The 17210-nt window shown below is 43.9% G+C and overlaps 1 long non-coding RNA gene across 1 annotated transcript in view; it reads left to right on the top strand.

Annotated features, from left to right (window-relative positions):
* The first annotated feature begins 737 nt into the window (after positions 1-737).
* LOC121102063 overlaps positions 738-17210 on the top strand; it is a 20409-nt gene continuing 3936 nt past the window's right edge. Inside the window, exon 1 of the long non-coding RNA XR_005834116.1 lies at positions 738-923. This is a non-coding gene — a long non-coding RNA (uncharacterized LOC121102063). The remainder of the gene's footprint in view (positions 924-17210) is intronic.

Here is a 17210-nt window from a genome sequence, read left to right on the forward strand (position 1 = left end):
AGTATAGAATGCAAACATTCTGCTAGAAGCTTAGAAGGGAAGAGTAAGATATTATTCTCCTGGATTAGAGTAAAAACAAAGAGTGAGTGATCCTTATGCCTGATCTGTATTTATACAATAAGGAAAAACTCCTCTTGGTGCTCTCTGTTGTTCACAGGGACCCTGTTCCCGGGGTCACACGAGTGGCCTGGAGAGTTGGTGCAGGGCTCTCGCCTCATTGCACTTCCCAGATGCCAAGAGGAAATACCACCGTGGGCAGAAGGTGGGAATGGTAATAACTGTCATAGGATTTTCTTCCTCGCCACACAATGCTAGAGCTTCTCTCCCGCTCTTTTTGAAGAAGTGCGTTTATGACTGATCGCTCAACACCTTGTTGGTTCTGATTGCAGAAAACACACCTTATAAATATATGATAACCATCCTGTAATAGAGAGTGTGACAATTTACTTCACAGTGTGTTTCGGGCTGCTAATTGATCGTTTCAGTCCAGGGACGATTTGGAATAAATTATAGCCATCAAAAGGATATCACAGCTCATTTTGGTGGAAGGCTTTCCATGTCGCTTCGCGTACGTCTCCGGGAAAGCGCCGATTGCACCCGCCCGCGGAGCGGAGCGGTGGGAGCCTGCGGGGAAGGAGGAGGCTGGCGGGGCGGGGCGGGGCGGGGCGGGACGGGGCGGGGCCGGCGGGACGGGGCGGGGCTGGTAGTGGCGCGCGCGCGTGCGTGCGCGCGCGACAGCTGCAGGTCCGGGTTCGGACGGTAGAGGCCTCCCTTCTGAGGAGGCGGCACGGCCACAAGCGGTTAGGGTTCCGCTCTCCAACCCGCGCGTCCTTCCCGACGAGGTCCCTGCGCGGCCCGACCCAGTGTGAGTATTCTCCACCCGCTCTCCTCCTCCCGCAGGTGGCGGCGCCTGTTCAGTTGAGGTGAGAGAGTGTCCGCCGGGCAGAGGGCCCTGCTTGGGGCGGGGTGCTCACGTGCGCAAGGTCTCACCTCCGGCTCGTCGCTCCTCCTCAGCGGAGCTTCCCGGGAGGCGGTGGGGGTAGACGTGGTAGCGCCGGGCGCTGCTCTCTGAGCTCCCGGAGCGGGATTAGCGAGGCGTGGAGTCGCCGCGGCCCCTCTGGGGGCTTTGTGTGCAGTTGGGGTCCGCGGCTCGGGTAGCTCTGCTTCTCACGCAGCCTTTGGGGAGGAGGGCTTGTGACAGACCCAGGCTCGGGGTGGGTGGGTGGGGGGAGGCTTGCCCACCTTAAACCCCGGGGGAGGGCGAGGAGAGGGCGGGGCGGGCCTGTTGGCGACGCGAGGCCGTGCCGGGGTCTCCAGTTCTCCAGGTCGCGAGGGCGGCGGGTCGCCCCCTGGGGGACTCGGCGAGAGCGGCGTACCGAAAGCCTAGGTGACCGGACCCTGTCCGCCCCTCAGCCGGGTCTGGAGCCGGTCGCTCCCCCAGACCCTCGTCTTGTTTTCATTTCCCAGCAAAGTGTGTGCCTTTATGTGGTGGTCATGGAGAAGGGAGACCTAAAGGCCTAGCCCTGGATGGGATTCGAATTTGGAAAAAATAAAGTTTTTCCTACTCCTGTCGCAGACACTTGCCTTTCTGGTCTCCCCACCTCTCCCACGAGACCCCCAGGCACCCTTCATTCTCCTCCGAAGTTAAAGCGTAAGAAGGGTTGAAGCCCTTCAGCTCACACGTAACACACCCCTCTATCCCAAGTGCTCAAAGTCGGGGGGCTTCGCGCGGAGTTCTTAGTTGTTTAGTCCTCTGTCACGCTAATACATTATGTCAGTCTAGGGCACGGATGTTTCCATGCAGGCGATTTTGACAGCAATCATCATACCAAGCTATTATGAAGTGTGATGTCAGGGCGTTCTGGAGGACGGATAATATATAAGGCAGTTCTTGACACGCTATCTTACAAGGAACATCTGAGACCATCAGTAAGAGGCATTTTAATTCACACACCAAAAATATTTTGTGTTTGGTTGACATCTTTCAAAATGCTGAAAGAGGTAGCAGCATTTATCATTTTGTAGGTATTTATCAATATACTCACAGAAGTCCCCCTAGGAAAGAGGAGGGTTTTGTCTTATTCCTTTTCTATCATATAAACCGAGGAACAAAGATGTTATGTCCTACCAAATAGTCCATAGTAAGTCAGTGAGAAGGCTCTATTTATGAAACTAAACATCTTCTAAAACAGGAATAATTGGAAAAGTGAGGAAACTAGTTGTGTTTATACCTTTGTTGTGAAAGAAAATCATCTGCTAGCTTATGTGAGAGACCGTATGTTTATAGCACAAGTGCTGGGTGTGTGAAATGATAGTTTATCTCAGGTATGGAAGTCAGGTAAACATTCTGTAAAACTCCAGTCTTAGTGACTACTTGGGTATTACTCTTGGGTATTAAAAGACTGACTATATCAGGAGTCACTTAAAACAAGTGATTAAGTTCAGAAGTATTGCTAGGGTCGTAATGAATTCTGAAATCTGAAAGTGATCCAAATCTAAGCAAATGCTTTAGTCTTGATACTATATAATACAAACTGTATTTACATGGACCAAATCCTGTAGGAGTCAGTTTTACAGTGGACTCCACATGTATAGACCCAAGATATAATTTTCTTTTTCTCCATTAATTAATTCAAAAAGTATTTATTCATTATTTGCTATAGGTCCTCCATTTCACTTAGCCATTGAACAAGAGGATCCCCATTGGCAACTAATAAATAATTGTCTAAGTGTAACTAGAATATGTGAATCTTCTCTTGGCTCCAAGAAATTCAAGGAGTATTATTATGAAAGAGTTAAAAACTGTGGCCTTTCATTTATACAAATGAAAAATTGGATTAATTACTCTCAAGTAGTAAATCAAGAAAAGAAAAATTAGAAGTTAGAGTTTTCTCCAGCCTGTACCCTATTCCCATATAGTGCCACGTGGTTTTGTTGTTTTTTTTTTCTCCTTAAGACTTTAAAAACGTTTAAAGGACTTAACATGATTGAATAGGCTTATGATCATCTTTTAATTATTTTAGAATGTAAAATTTTCCCTAAAAGGTCTTGCTCCTTATATGGTGTGCTGGACTGACTGGTTTTATGTGAGTGAAGGCCTTATATTTTTAGTAAAAATCAAAACCATATACCCCTTTCCCCCAACCTGAAGTAAGAATTGCCTACATTAAGTCAAGCAAACAAAAAATATCTCAAGTAGTCACAAGCACACCTGGTTAAAATTCATTTTCATTGATTTAATAGAAATAGAAAAATGCCCAATATATTTATCCCAATTATTTATAGCTTTAATGTTTTTGTGGATAATGCTTGAAACAGTTTAGAACAATGCCTAGATCCTTGAATAGCAAGACATTTTTGTGTGAAATATGTAAGATGCACCTAAAGAATGTAAAATTTTGTGAAGTACAATAATAGAAGATATTAAGAATAATTTTATCTTTAACTCTAAAAAGTATGCTATAGGGCTAGAACAGTGTAACCAAGATGTGACTATAAATTGATATAGTCAGCCATACCAGGATTTACACATATATTTTAGTGTGTTTTGATCTGGCTAGTCATCTTGGAAGTCTGCCACTTATAGTAATGATGTGTTCATTGCTGCCGATGATCAGACCTATCTTGGAGCTCTTCATTAGATACTTTTTTTAAAACTCACAGCACATCTTGTTAAAAAGCCTAGGAGATGCTAAGTCATCTTCCTTTAAAGACCCTCAGTGCCCTGAAAAGTAAGGGGGGTGATCAAGTCAGGGTAACATAATTTGGGGTCAAAACAATCAGAAAGACAATTAGATGGCTTTATTTAGCAGCCTTTAAACTAGTTCTAAAGTCATTATACAAACATAGTTTGAATAATGGCAGCACCATTGGAATAAAAGTAGCTGCTAAGAAAAGTGCTCATTTGGAGCTATACATTCTCTTTGATTGTCAGTGAATTATTAATTTAACAGTTATGTATAGTACATTGTATACAGTCATATTTAGAAAGTTGTGTTATTGAGAATTTGGTTGATCTGGATTTTATGAGAGTTCAGTTTTGTTGCTATGATCACAAAAGATATTAAGTTCTAGAATATGGAAATGGGTAGGAAAAATTGAAGATGTCATAGGCTAAAATCAGGATTGCTGTGTATAGTTCTACCGAATTGGTGCTTCACATCCCTTGAAATATAAAACAATCATACTCGGTTAAGAAACAAAACTTCAGGGGCGCCTGGGTGGCTCAGTCATTAAGCATCTGCCTTTGGCTCAGGGCGTGATCCCGGCGTTCTGGGATCGAGCCCCACATCAGGCTTCTCTGCTGGGAGCCTGCTTCTTCCTCTCCCACTCCCCCTGCTTGTGTTCCCTCTCTCGCTGGCTGTTTCTCTCTGTCAAATAAATAAATAAGTAATCTTAAAAAAAAAGAAAGAAAGAAAGAAACAAAACTTCACCCATATTCTATTTTGTGAGCAAGGCATTTACCATTAACAAAAAATTCAGTGATCCTTAGACTATAGGTTAAATGTAACCTTTGGGTGCAACACTTGTCATTTTTAGTAGTTGGTTGTGAACATAGACCCCAAAGAAGATGTGTCTAGAACCACCGTGTACTGCTGTAAGTTAACAATATACTATCAAAATATAGAATCATGAAGCTCCTCACCCAGTGAATTTAAACTCTTGTGATAATGAAGACCAGAATATGGGAAAGGGAATAGAAAGACTAGGAAAAGAGGAAGAGGATAAGAGGTAGGTCATGGGGCTTTTGAAATATAATCAGTTGAATTCATTTGAGGGAAGAGTTTATAAGTGCTTTCCAAAAACCACCAGCAAACAATTTAAAATCTGAGGGAATAGCTCAGATTCAACTCCAGCTGAGACTATATGGAAAACCAAGAAAAGCAGAAAGAATGTAATTAGCTGAGTATAGGAATTTTCGTACGAGTTCAGGTCTAATACCTCAGTATTATATAAAGGGCCACGGGATCATTAGTGATTAGCAGGCATCCAGACCATAATGATGAGAGATCAAGGCCAGGGGACAAAGATGAAAGGGCCTTCCTGCTTAAAGTGAATGTTGCAAATGCTGGTGCACTTACATAGGGAAGGTCAGCCAGCAGATAAAGAAATAGGGCAACAGTTTGAAAGCAACAAATGTGTTCTTCTCTTTCACCCCAGAGTAAGATTGGATATGGAGATTAACCAAGCTTGAGCTGACACAAAAAGAATGTCCTTATTTCAGCCATTTATAAGGCCTGGAAATTTGAGTCCTGTCTGCTTTAATGAGCTTGGATATTGCCCAGAAATTGGGAAAGGGGACCTACTGGGTCCTGGATACCAGGGTTACATTCCCAACTAAAAGATCAGTGAACAAGGTGGACAGATCCAATTCCAGATATTTTCTGGGTACACCCTGTATTGTTTGTCCATTAGGTAGACAAAACAGCTCCTAAATTTTATGTTATAAGTACAAGGGAGTATTAGGTACCTAGTATACCCTGAATAGATATGACAGTTGCGGAAAAACAGGTGACATGATTTTAACCTTTTTTTTGAAATGGATAGCATAACTATCATGTTTGCCCATCTTCTATAGATTTAAGAACCATCCAAATATTTCTTACTTTGAATCTACTAAATTTTGTCTATAGTGTTTATAGCTTCAGAATTGGAGTAGGGGGCTCTTAGTATGGCCCCAGGTAGTTGTAATAGAATTAAGTGTGGTTGGTGTAGTTTGAAGCCCATCTCTTTCATAGAGAGGCTCTTGGTTTTAGATTTACAAAGTTTACATGTGGATCCAGAATATAGAAAAGGTGGAAAATTGCCCTGAGTATTGAGAAGTATCATGTGGTAGAAAGAATCCTGGGCCAGGAGTGGGGACCAGGTTTACTGTGTACCAATTGTGGTACTTGAAGCAAATTTTAGTTTCCTTATAGGCAAAATGTATATCGTAGTAATACCCATTGGGTCTACTTCAAAAGGCAGTTTTGAGCCTCATCTGAGATGAGTAAATGGAAAGACTTGGTTTATTAAGTACTGTGCAAGTGCAGGATTTTGTGTGCCACTACACAGGTTTTGTAGGTAAAGGTGAGGGTCATAAGCTTTGAGCTGAAAAGATATTTAAACAAAATATAGATGAAGATGGAAACCTGCCTTTGGGAACTTGGGAGAATAAAGTAGTTTTAGCATGGATACTAGAGATGAGTGAATAATACAGTCATTATTCCTCTTTACTCTGATTATTAAGAAGTAGTATTCTGTTGCCAGAGTATTCTCTTCTGCAAGAGATTTATTTATTTATTTATTTGAGAGAGAGAGAGAGAGAACATGCGCCCACAGTGGGTGGGGGGGAGGAGGAGAGAGGGAGAGAATCTTAAGGAGACACTATACCTAGCTTGGAGCCCAATGTGGCGCTCAGTCTCACAACCCTGAGATCATGACCTGAGCCAAAATCAAGAGTCTGACGCTTAACCAACTGAGCCACCCAGACACCCCTGCAAGAGATTTATTTTTTTTTTTTAAAGATTTTATTTACTTATTTGTCAGAGAGAGCACAGCAGGGGGAGGAGAAGCAGAGAAAGAAGCCAGCTCCCCATGGAGCAAGGAGCCTGATGTGGGACTCCATCCCAGGACCCTGGAATCATGACCTGAACTGAAGGCAGACACTTAACCAACTGAGCCACCCAGGCATCCCCCTGCAAGAGATGTTTTTTTAATTGCTTCCTAAGGGGTGCCTGGGTAACTCAGTCGGTGAAGCATCTGACTCTGGGTTTTGTCTCAGGTCATGATCTCAGGGTCATGAGATTGAGTCCTACATTGAGTCCTCCATCGAGCGGCACATCAGGCTCTGTGCTCAGCAGGAGTCTGCTTGAGTTCTCTCTCTCCCTCTCCATCTGCCCCTCCCCCCACTCATGTGTCTGTGCTCTCTTGCGCTCTCTAAAATAAATCTTTAAAAAATAAAATAGAGGGGCGCCTGGGTGGCATAGCGGTTAAGCATCTGCCTTCGGCTCAGGGCGTGATCCCGGCGTTATGGGATCGAGCCCCACATCAGGCTCCTCCGCTATGAGCCTGCTTCTTCCTATCCCACTTCCCCTGCTTGTGTTCCCTCTCTCGCTGGCTGTCTCTATCTCTATCAAATAAATAAATAAAATCTTTAAAAAAATAAATAAAATAAAATAAAATAGAAATGCTTCATAAAGACCTGTTAGATATAAAAAACCTGCCAGCTTGCTTAATACTATCAAGTCCAGATCTTCAGCATTGGCACTGAAGGCAAGCTCTACATGTGGGGAAAAGTAGCCAGACTTCGAGGTCTTGATTCTTGTACTCTCAGAAGTTCTTAGAGATTTCATTAATTCCCATTGCTACCTTCATGTCTCAGGGGAAAACAGAAGCTGGCTGGAGTTCCATATATTGGCTTAATTGGTTGGCTCTGAACATTTTTTAGCAATTGTTATTCTTCCCACAGCAGTAACCCATTTTTGCTGCAGAGATAACAAAACTTCCCTCCAATCCCTTGCAGGCCATTTTAAAAAAATTAACACTCCTATCTTTTATTTTTTCCTACTTTCCTCTGTGTATTTAAAAGTTGCAGAGGCTGCTGGGGAAAGAACTGTTTGCCTCTCTATCTCACAGAAACACCAGTACAGATACAGGTAGTGTCATTGGTTCCCACCAACTTGGGGCATGGCTCCAAGAGAGGATGAGAGAATGGAAGGAGTGGTCTGGGACGTTATGGGATGGTATACATTCATCTTTTCTTCTGTTGAGTTTCAGAATCTACCCTACTAAAGAGTAAAAACAGTGCCCCTTGTCTGAAGTCATTGGTTAGAGGGATGTTTTCTGGAGGTTTGTTGAATATCTTCTGTATGGTGATGCATCATAAATTCACATTCTGTGAGGCACATTGTATTTGACCCAGTATAATATATTGGGGTGTTCGATTCAGACAGTCTGTGTTTGAATATCACATCTGCTACTTACTCGCTGAGTGGCTTGGGCAAGTTTCTTAATCTCTCTGGAGCCTTTTTTTCTTTATCTGCAAAATGACAATAATAATAGTATCTACTTTTTAGGATTGTTGTACCTGAGGTGTGTGTTCAGCAAATGGGAGTTATCTTATTAGGCTCTGGAGAGTGAGGGAAGATTATAAAGAAATTTCCATTTTCAAGGAGTTTACAGTGTGGTTGGAAGGGCCTGAGTAAAAGAAAACTGACAAGACTATACATAGGCATGACATGTAAGTGCTGCAGATAATGAAGAGCTCAGCAATCTGCCAAGGACTAGGATCATGTTGAAAGATTTCAAGATAGAGGTGGGAATTTCTCTCTGGGATCTACAGTCTGGGTGGGATTCAGATATGTATGGTGCAGTTGAGGCATCCCAGATGGCAGGGAGAAGCAGTGGTCAGAAGACACATTACGGCAGGGGTGGGAGTATGCCAGAGTGGAAAGTAAACCAGCTTTTGAGCCAGATAGATCAGCATAAGAATCCTATCTCTGCTGTTAGATTTTGGTTGGACAAGTATCTTAACTTCTTTAGTCTCAGTTTCTACAACTTTAAAATGGGTATAATCATTATCTCATTTAGTTGAAGGGATTAAATAAGATGATGTTTGTAATGCCTAACGTGGTGCCTGGCACCTCACAGGTGTTCAATAAAATAAAGATAATCCATATGGTATTTTCAGAGGACAATTGGAGGGCTGTCTGTCTGAAGAGTTGTTTTGCCTTGTGTAGACTAGTATGGGAAACAAGCCAGAAATGTCCAGTTAGGGAGAGTGGGGAGGAGGATTAAAGGCTAATTTAAGGAGCTGGGGCTGTTACAGGCTATCAGAGTTATCAAAGGCTTGCCAGTAAAATAGGGGTTTAGGGTAGCTAATATTAAGGCATTCTGAAAGCTGTTCTGGAGGAAGGAACAAACTCACTTTGCACATGTAAGGTGACAGGGGTATAGATTAAGGATAGTGGAGGGGTGATCAGACCTGGTCGATGTGGTCTCTTTCAAGTTTCTTTCAGGGGCACCTGGGTGGCTCAGATGGTTAAGCATCTGCCTTCGGCTGAGGTCATGATCTCCAGGTCCTGGGATTGAGCCCCACATCAGGCTCCCAGCTCAGTGGGGAGCCTGCTTCTCCCTCTTCCTCTGTCTCTCCCCCTGCTTTTTTGTGCTCTCTGTCTCTCACTCTCTCCCAAATAAATAAATAAATCTTTTTAAAAAATTTTTAAAAAGTTTCTTTCATGGAAGGAGCCAAGGACTAAACAGTGTGGAGTTAGCCTTTTGTTTTGTTTTGTGTGTAGACTCCTAAAATTTAATGTCAGTTGCCCATAATTAGTATAGATCCATAACTTTGGAAGACAGAACTCACTCAATATTCAGGGACTATAAAAGGTGGGAAGGAACTTTAATGCTAAATAACCCCTTGAACTTGCTTCAGCTCAAATAATAGCCCTTTAAAAAAAAAAAAAAAAAAAAAAAAGCTCCTTTCCCCTTCCTATTGATAAAGATGAATGTGTGCCTTTCACTGGTCTCCAGGAAGGCGTTAAGTACAGATCAGTTGTAGCCATATAAAGTTTGAGGTTAGGATTGTAGTGGCATTGGGTTAAATGGGGAGGATGGTGCTAGCAAAATGGTAATTTTGATGACTTTATCTGGTGACATTGTGATTTGGATGAGAAAATTCTGTCCTTTCCCTGGGGTTTAGAAGTGATTTAATTAAAGACACAAACCTAGGAAATAGTTTTGGATACTAGGGGATTTATTTATATTGTCTCTCATTTTCTCCTCACCTCTCTCTTTTTTTCTGCCCATTATAGTTTTGTAGTGGGAGAATACATGGTAGACAGTTGTCTTTCTAAAGGGAGTCACACTGATTATATGGACAGCAGTTTTTTAAAACGTGAGGAAATTGCAACCACCTATTACTGTTCAGTGGTAGGCCTTAAACGTATTAGGCAGCAAAGGATAACTGACCTACCATTGATTTCATGAATTTTGCTGTTCTTTCGTTCGGGGCGAGGGCAACATGGTGCTAATAGCTCTGGGGTGTCTGGGGTGTCATAGTAGTTAACTATAGCCGAGGATTGCTTCCCTTGGAAGGAGGATGCATGTGCCAAGAGAATTGTGCACAGTGGTTGACAAACACAGGAAAGGGATAAATGACAAAGGAAAACACAGGCCCTGTAAGATTAGAGGCGAAACAAGCTGGCTTAGTCCTGTTGCTTCTGAGTAGGGGCAAGGAGTATATTTCATTTCTCATCTCTTGAGTTTATTTAAATTATCTTTTGGCATGGGTGTGGAAAGAAAGCATGATATTATAAGGCTGATTAGTATTAAGATGCAAACATGCAGATTATATCCAGCTCCTGACACTCCTTTTCACTCCAGCTTAGAAACTAAAGACTACAAAAGAAACCTGTTTAAGGGCAGGAAGGAGAGAAAGCAAAAGACATTTCCCTACTTTTTAATGAGAGGTGTTTTTGGAATATATATTATTTTTGGGTTTTTGGTATACGTGCCACCCTAACAGATCATCCAAAGTAGCTCCTGGCTGCAAACTGCCAGGGGGGTTGAACCAGGGGTGGGTGGCATTGGGCAGGGGTATTCAGGGTGCTGCTGTCATTAATTTTGCTGAGTCTCATCAGAGACCAAGTCTCGCCTCCTTGGTGGGTGGCACTGAGACTTGGAGAGGGCCTCCATGCAGATTTCAGCCTTGCCCCCTCCTCTAACCCTTTTGCCTTCTGGTCCTGCAGTGGGACTTCTCTCTCTCTTCCCCTTTTTTTTCAATTAAATGAATTAATTACCAGGCATTTAACTTTTTGCCAGACTCTTTCATTATGCCCAGAGTTGTTGCTGAGCGGCAAAGGGAAGTAATAACATTCGCAGTGAGGGGCAAATCCTGTTAATGAACAAATTAAAGTTCAAACAGTGATTCAAGTTCACAACCTCTCCATGGCTCTTCTCTTTAATAAGAGTTATACATGTTACTTTCCTGCTCTTTTCTTCCTTTTATTACTTTTTAAGCTTTTCATCAACACTGCCGGGGCATATTTGAGGCTCCCAGCCTTTCAGCCCTGACAAGGACTGGAGCAGTTATAATCCCATCTTAATTTGGCAACTTTTGTAAAACACATAAAGGGCCGAGGGCCACCTTTGGTCACCAGGACCAGGTGACCATATAGCTTCCACCTCCTGCCAGGGCTCTGTGGGTTCCTCCTCTCCCTATGCATTCCTCTCCCTACACATCGCTCCTCTCCCTACGCATTCCTCCAGCGGTCAGGATCTGATCACTCACATTCTCGCCCCTGGGCACCACTTTGCTGAGCAAGTGAGGCGCAACTGTCTGAGCCCTTGGCCTCTCTGTGTTCCTTCTCCTGGCTGCAGCGCTAGGGAGAAGGGGACTCCGTTGAGAAGAGGGAGGAGTCTCTGGACTAAAAGCTGGGAACCTTTAGGGGGAAAGGAGTTTGAGGTAGGAAGGATGCCTGATCCCCTCCTGACCACCATTATTACCAAATGCTGCTAGTTTCACTTAGGGGACCATGCTTGCAAAGGTGCTGAAAGGCCCAAGCCTCATTGGCCCAAACCAGAGCAAGGCAGGGGCCTGTGGGAAGGCACCTGGGAAGCATCGGGTGCTCGCCTACTTCTCCTTCTCCCTCTTTTTTTCCCTCCCCATACTGTGGATTGCGTGGGGGTCTTTTCCACCTCCGTGCCTGGCTTCTCAGCAACATCCCCTGAGCGTGGTGGCTTGATATAATCACCATGACAACTGCAATCTACGAGCATACACATAATAGAGATGAAATAGACAAAAGATTAGCATGCCATGAAAAGTACAATAAGTTTCTTATTTAGCATTTAGATAACTGTCTTTCCTTCGGAGCAAGCTTCAAAGTTGAAGCCAGTTTAGACCAAGAGGATTAATTCTTTCTCCCGCATGCTTCATTGAATCTCTCATTACCAAACTTTGTCTGTATTGATGTAAGATTTGATTGAAGATTAGAGCATTTAGCAAATCTTGCTTTTCTGCATGTATCAGGTCCTTTCAAGCACGGATCGCGGTGCCCAGTGGTCAATACCCTTACTTTTATCCAGTGTCTGCTTCATTTAAACTTAATCAACTCCATCAACGAACTGGAACAGGGAAACGTCCCTGCGGTAAGAATGTTGTGCTTTTGTGGGATAATTCTTTGCTCTTTCCCGATCCGTTGCCGTTAAACCTAAAATTGCACTATGATGAACTTTTTTTTTTTAATCAATATGATAATGACAATTGGGCCTGAACGCTCTGGTAGGACTTAGACTAGAGCTGAATCTGGCTTCCATCACCAGAACAACTTCTGGTCCTACGACAGTCCGCTCCTTTTGTGTGGCTTTAATACCTTTTCTTCCCTGACATTGAATATTGCTCAAGCTGGAAAATGATGCATCTTTGTAGGGAAGGCTCATATGTCACAGCCAGAAAGTGAAGCAGACCGATTGGTTGTGTGAATTATCTGACTTGCTGCAGTGAATTATTTGCACTGTTTCCCTACCTAGTCAACAAGTTCCTGAGGTATAGTAGAGATCAATCAAAACTGACAGCCCGCATGTGAAGGCTTTACTGTGTAAATCTGGCGCACTCATCCTGGCCATGCCGGCCCTGGCATCTGTATATCATTTTTATACTGCTACCAGTAGAGCAATTTCAAAAGTATTTGCAAGGAAAATGCGTGTCCCCATCTGTTCCTAGAGGCATAAATGTGCCACCTTCAGAGGGTTTTCACTGGTAATCATATCTTTAATGATCAACAGACTAGTGATATATATTTTTCCATAAAATGGGGTTTTCTTCACTTTATTGTGATTGGCTAGAATAAATAGCTTTTCCATATGTTAGGGAGATAAAATATAAGATTAGCAGGGGTCGTTTGTTGGATAATAAACAAAAGAAACAATTCATTCCAAATAATCTTTGAAAAGAAGCAATGACAAAATTAAGTTGCAATAACAGAGCATCTGAGGCCCCATATCAGAAAACAGACCTTGTTCCTCCTTGGAAAAGGAGCCGTTTAAGAGCAGAAACTTAGAGTCTTCTAGAGGACTCTGGTGGCTTATTTTCATGAGGCAGGGGAGGGAAGGAGCAGGGTAAGAAGGAGAAGCTAGAATAATACTTATTTGTTCCACTTCTAAGGTCATATTTCCTGTCCCTTTATTTTTTACATTTATTTCTCAGATTCCCTTCCCTTTATTTTACCTGCTGTTTTCCTGTCTTCACTGTAGCACCCTTGGTAAGTTGGTGGGTGGTGTGTTCAGCAAGTAGGAAATGCCAGCCTTGCTTAATTTCTCTTTAGGCCTACAAGGAGATGGGGACTGTTCATGTGCTTAAAAAATCAAAAGGCTGTCTTCCTCCATGGGAGATTTCTCTTCTCCCATAGAAAAGGGTGACTTTGGAGAGCCAGGCACAGTACTTGCCTTTAAGTGAAATTCCAGAGCCATGCAGAAGGTACCTGAAGATAACCAAGATCCACCAGAGAATGCCCAGGAAGTGTTCTTAGCCATATAATCCCACCTGTATAGGTTACAGTCCAAAGATACAACCAGGCCCTGATCTGCCTTCCCCCACACACCCACGAATGTATTCTCCACATTCAGCACCCAAGAGGTCCTCCCTTTTCAAATGCAGACACTCTTAGTTCTGTAGACACTGTTAGCAGTTGGGGAAATTTGTAACTTCTCTAGGCTCTCTGTGTAGAGGTTTCTACTGCCTGCTCAGGAATCTTCAATTCTATTTTGTTTCCAGGGCTGGGAAAGAATCTCCTGATCCACAAAGGACTGACAGTTGTAAGATGCCTGAATCTATCTAAACAATGTCTTCAGCCTTCAGGGTCTCCAGAAAATAGGTGTAGAGCTGTATAGACCTGTTTTCAGTAAGTCAAGAATTGAAAATAAGAAGTTGGAATGGGGGTTTCTCTCTAAGCATTGAAAATAAGACCAGTTAGTAGGTTAACTGTTAAATTGATTCTTTATTATTTCCCCCCTTGGGACAATGGGGGGAAAACTCTGTCTTTTCTGTATATGTTACCCACTCCACCCCCATAGTCCGTAGAATTTTTTTTGCTCTTTCTAAATGCCTACTGCTCTCACCGAAGCAGGAATGTATGGGTGTTAGTTTGAAAATTGGAAATGTGGTCTTCAGGCTGGTCCCAAGCAGAAAGTCTACTAGCATCTTAGACCTAACTTGTATTAACTTCCTGGCCCCAGTGAGGCTTGGGAACACTGACAGAACAGTAGAAAAATAGCTCAGCCAAGTCTCTGGCCAGAAGAAGGTCTGAAAGCCATCATCAAAAGATTTTCTTTTAAAATTTCCCCTTAATCTTAGAAACAATCTTATAGGCTAGATTGCACATAGGCAGGCATAGACTGTATAGGATTTACAGGTAGATCACATTTTGCCTGATCTGAAACCAGATTTGCTGTAGTATTGCAATTAAGTCTAAAAGAAGGGAAAATCACACTTGTGGTTGCCACACTGTATTGTGATTACACTGCAGATCTGCCGTCTTCAGTGAATTTGCTTCCCACAAGGAAGTTCTGGCATGTGTTGTATATGAAATGATTTACACTCAATTCAAAAAATTGAATTTCCTGATTTCTATGTATTTTAGTTTGAGACCCATTTTGCATTGAATTTTTCTATGTTGTTTTCATAAAATGAAGTAAAAAAAACAAACAAACCTGATTTTATGTGGGAGAAATAAATGTGTGATGTTTGCTCCTTCCCTTGTCCAGGACGATGAGGCTGTTACTACTACAGGTGGGACGTTTCCCACACTTTCCTCCTGTATCCAGTGGTCCTGTCTAACCCATAGGCCTCTGCCAGGAGTTGCTGTCCACACCAGAGTAGAAGATGCTGCAGAGCTTACCTTTGGGTCTCCTGTTGGCTGGGGCTCTGAGCCATAGAATTGCAGGCATCCAAGTTTTTCTTAAACCCTAGATTGGAGCCATTTGGAACACATACTCCTTTGCTGCTTCAGAACCACAGACCCTCTACACATGCATATCCATAGCAGAGATGGAAGTCTTGGCAACTATAGGACAAGGATTGCAAATTTAAAAAACAAACATACTGTGTTCAGGGTGAAAATTACCTGCAGCAACAATGCTGTCTCTTTCCCTGCACAGTTTCACTGCCACCAAGCAACCTCATCAGTTCAGGCTTATTTCACTGAAAATGTACTTCATTCCAGAAAAACTACTAGATATCTATAAGTAACTATTATTTGTTAGCCAATTTTATAACAACCCTCCCACCTTAGAAGAAAATATTGAACCTAAACTCTAATTCAGATATTTGAAAATATATAATAAAGTTAATTTGCATATAATCTCATGACTGTAGTATGCATAGTATTTGTTTTTTTAGATACCCCTTAACAAGTCAGGGTGGGCAGACAGTGTGGTGTTTTGAAAAGAAATTCAGATTTTAAAAATAAGCTTAAGGAAATGCCTGTTTTGATTAAGGAAAATAAACTTAACTAATAGTTAAGACAAAGTGAACTATTAAAATTTAGTGTCAATTACCAATCTTTATGTTAAATTACTGATAAAATGCCACCTGGATCTTAAAAATGCCAAGGTGTTTAAAGTTACCAGAAAATGAAAAATTTGGAGGAATTGAAGTTTCTTTTTGTTCTCCCTTACTTTGAACAGCATGCTAGTAATATTTTCAGTCGCTCTTGGCTTTTATTAGGAATTTTCATCTTGTTCCAGAAGGAAATACCAGAAAAACAACTTGTATAGTTAATAGCTTCAGTCTGAAGAACATTATTTCTAGGCAGAATTTCTACAATCACCCTTGTCTGTGAACACTTGTTAAGGGATGTGTTTTAATTTTAGGTCAGAACAACTGGGTTAAGATGTGGAGAAGACAGAATTTTCCCTATGGGGGAAGGGGGAGGGGAAAGGAAGCTAAATTAGTTTTACTGTGCGGGAAAAGGACTACTCCCGGCAGCAGTGTGGCAGGGAAATTTGGATTTCTAAGCAGTGCTCTTTCGCAAGTCCATTTCTTAACATTCTTGGAGCCATTCACCTTCGGAGCAGGCTGCAGGTGGTATCTACCAGACCTCCGTCTCTCCCACCTCCTCTATGTAGAGTTTTGCCCAGATTTAAAGTAACTTCTTCCTGGAGCCTCCTCCCCCATCCCAACACAAACGCGGGCGGACCCGACAGCTGTTTGAAGAAGCTTGCTGGTCGCCCAGGAGGGGGGCGATCCCGTCCCCTCTGAGAGTTCAGGATCCGGTTCAGGCTCCTTCCACCCCTCCGCGCCGCTGGACGAAGCAGCAAGTTAGCAGGCTGCTCTGGGCCGCGGCCTCCGGGGCACGTGACCCGCGGACAACGACGCAAACCATCCGTGGGTGACAGCAGACGCGACTCCATTGCGGTTGGCGCGGCGCCTTCCCGCCTACTGTTCCCGAGCGCGGAGCGCAGGGGCCGAGTGACCCTGGACCCAGGTCCGGTCCGACCCCAGACAGGAAGTGTCAACCTGAGGACACGCGCGCGCCCTGCCCTGGCGGGGCTGGGGGTCGCCTTTTTACGCAGGAGAGGCTGGTTTGAGAGCATAGGTGGATTGCCAGTTACTACTCGCCTGGGGTTAACCCCGAGGCAGATGCGCGGGAAAAGGGTGAGATAGGGACTGCGCCCTTGCTGCCCGCCCTCGCCCCCCTTTGTGTCCCAGGACACAGCCTTGAGAGCGCAGACGCGGCTCCCGGCCCAGGGGCCAGAGACTCTTCGGGTTTCACTCCCCTTGGCCTCAGGCGGAGGCCGAGATAGTCGGGGTAGGCCTGACTTCGGCGGCAGAGGCCCTGCCAATGCGGGGAGGGGGGCGGGGGGGACAGGGAACCTCTGCAACATCCAGCGGCTTCTCCGTCAGACACTTATTTCCAGACATTTCCGACGAAACGCCCTCCGGGGAGAGAGCCGCTGCTCCTCTCGAGTTCTGAGTTCCGGGCTACACTGATCCAGGTGTTGGGGGGTTGTGCCTCGCCTGCCCTAGGCCGCTCGCCTTCGCTCGCAGGTCCCTGGGTCCGCCCCTTCCCCTTCCCCTCCCACCCTCTCTGGACTGAGTTGGAAGGTGTGCGAGCCCTTTTGGGGCGCGCCCTTTCCGAGTGGGCCCAGCCCCGGGCACCGCCCTGGGGCTCCGGCTGCCGAGAGCTGCGAGTTGGGGCCTTCGCCCCTCTGAGCAGTGGCTCCTCGCA

This window comes from Ursus maritimus, unplaced genomic scaffold, assembly GCF_017311325.1.
Source record: "Ursus maritimus isolate PB19 unplaced genomic scaffold, ASM1731132v1 scaffold_12, whole genome shotgun sequence".
Classification (NCBI taxonomy): Eukaryota; Metazoa; Chordata; class Mammalia; order Carnivora; family Ursidae; genus Ursus; species Ursus maritimus.